Below are 2,518 nucleotides of genomic sequence, written 5' to 3'. Positions count from 1 at the left end.
AGTGGCCAGGCCCTTTTGTCTTCTCTTAAGCACCCAGCGATTTATCGTCTTAGTAACAGAATGGGGGAAAATTCCTTTAACAGAAAAAAAACTAGATCTCTTAAAACCCCAACACCGACACCAAGCTGACACTAAAGAAGAAGCCATGAAAGGACAGATAAAGATGCAGTTTTTAAGATGATTTATACTTTATTAACTGTTTTATTGATATAAGTTTTAAGAATTAGAAATTGTTTATTGCATGATTAATACTTGTTACTGTTTAAAGTTAAAATAGTTATTTATTGAAGAATTTAAAAGAACCTTTTTTTAATTTGTTCGATGTGTCTCATTACAGATCCAAAGAACTCTGAAGGAATAGAGCATCCTCCCACGCACCTAGCAATCAGACTCTAAAAGGAAAGAAAATAAGTTGACACAAAAGGGAGATTGTCACCGCAACAAGAGGGTAACAATAGCCAATGCGTAAGAATACTTCAAGGGGGCAAGCCCAGATCAGGATACACTCTTGCCACAGAGAGTCGCGGATCCTCTAATTGGGATTAGAGGGGAGACATGGGTGGGAGAGTGCCCTGTACCAGACCCCTGCTGATATGGGTTCTCCTCATGATTAACGTCCAAGCGGGAGGAGCACGAGGACCACCATCCGGTGATAAATGTTACTACCCCTTGTATGCAGGAGACTCTCTGACGGCCATCCTAAGAACCCATTCGAATCCGAGCCCTAATTGTGCCAACTTTTTAGAACTGCAAACCTGCATAGAGGATGGCCAAACCTATTGGCTTTTTGAAAATGTAGGGACTTTTAAACAGAAATTGCTGGGAGAATGCCCTATGAAAGAGAAATGGATCTGCTCTGAGAAGGACCCGGTAAAGCAAAAAGAAAGAGCAGGAAATTGGGAGCCAGACTTGATTAGAGAAATGGAGGTAAAAGGGGTAATTAAGAAGGGACCTGAGATCAGAATGATGGGAGGAAAGAACTTGTTCCTAGATCTAGTTGAGAAAATAAGTCATGAATGGAATATAACTGATTGCTGGATTTGTGGAAATACCCAGATGGCAGAGGTTTGGCCTTGGGAGGGGATTGCTTTGACCCCACAGGAGACCCTAAAGATAATGGAGAAGGAATCACCAGGATCAGATGAGAGGGAGGAAGAAGAAACTTGGAGCTTGAGGTCGGGAGTCGTCGGAGAAGAATGTCTGTGGAGGAGAGGTCCTAAATACGTAGCATATGTGGGTGAGCTTCCCTGCAAAAGGTCTTTTGTAACAAATAGTACACATCAGTGGTGGATCCCTAAGGCTAAGGATTTATATTGGGCAAGAAAACAAAAACAAGGGTGTAAATATGTAGAATGAGAAAAGTTATATGAATGTATTACCGGGGAACCCAACCCCTTCCAAGATGAACCAAAAACCTCAAAATTTTGGAGTAAGATTGGCATAAACAATGTAAAATTTCATAATTATTGGTGAGCACCAAAAGGACTCTTCTGGTTATGTGGGAAAATGGCCTATGTTATGCTCCAAAAAGACTGGGCTGGGAGCTGTACCCTAGGCATAATTAGACCCTCCTTTTTCCTACTTCCAAGAATTGAGGGACAAAGTCTTGGGGTTCCTCTGTATGATGAGTTGACATGGAGAAAAAGGGACATTCAGATAGGAGGAACCCAGAAGTGGGGGGAGGATGAGTGGCCACCTGAGCGGATCATAGCCACCTATGGTCCTGCAACTTGGGCCCAGGATGGATCATGGGGGTACAGGACTCCAATAAGTATGTTGAATAGAATTATCCGTCTTCAAGCACTGGTGGAAATAGTATCTAATCAATCCACCCTAGCTCTGGACTTACTTTCTGCACAGTCCAGACAAATGAGAGCTATGATATACCAAAATAGGCTGGCACTGGATTACCTGCTAGCAGAGGAAGGTGGTGTGTGTGGAAAGTTTAATTCATCAGAGTGCTGTGTAGAAATTGATGACCACAGTGAAGATCAAGAATATATAACTACTAACATCAGAAAATTGGCCCATGTTCCTGTACAAAGGTGGACCCCGCTGTTTAAGTCTAACTGGTGGGACAACCTACTAACCAGAGAGTGGTGGAAGAAGGCATTGGTAATTGCTGGACTCTCGTTTGCCAGTTTGATATTCCTGCCGTCTTTAATCCCGTTTTGTTATACTTATAACCTCTGTTGTGCAGAATATGCCCCTCATTCAGGAGTTACAGACACAAAACCGGGAGAAAATTGAAAGAATTAGAGTGCTGCAGGCAGATGAATTGGAAGAGGATCAAGAAGAAGAGAAAGCCCCTGAAGCAGCTAAAGAAATTTATGATAAATACTGAAGACTACAAAAATTTTATAAGGGTTATGAGGACACTGTCTAATGAAAAATTGTTAAGCTATAAGTTGGTTGATGCGGGCAAAGGCCTGACCAAAGTTTTAGAGGAGGGAGTTGTAATAAATGGTTAAAAGTTTGGTGGTTTTTTTGGTTGAGAAGAAGTTAAAAGTTGCTTGTT

The 2,518-nt window shown here is 41.8% G+C and overlaps 1 long non-coding RNA gene across 1 annotated transcript in view; it reads left to right on the top strand.

Moving 5' to 3' along the window:
* LOC108447810 overlaps nt 1-411 on the top strand; it is a 5,817-nt gene extending 5,406 nt beyond the window's left edge. Inside the window, exon 2 of the long non-coding RNA XR_001863496.1 lies at nt 338-411. This is a non-coding gene — a long non-coding RNA (uncharacterized LOC108447810). The remainder of the gene's footprint in view (nt 1-337) is intronic.
* The last annotated feature ends 2,107 nt before the right edge of the window (nt 412-2,518 follow it).

This window comes from Corvus brachyrhynchos, unplaced genomic scaffold, assembly GCF_000691975.1.
Source record: "Corvus brachyrhynchos isolate BGI_N302 unplaced genomic scaffold, ASM69197v1 scaffold401, whole genome shotgun sequence".
NCBI lineage: Eukaryota > Metazoa > Chordata > Aves > Passeriformes > Corvidae > Corvus > Corvus brachyrhynchos.
This window is presented reverse-complemented; position numbering and strand designations above follow the sequence as displayed.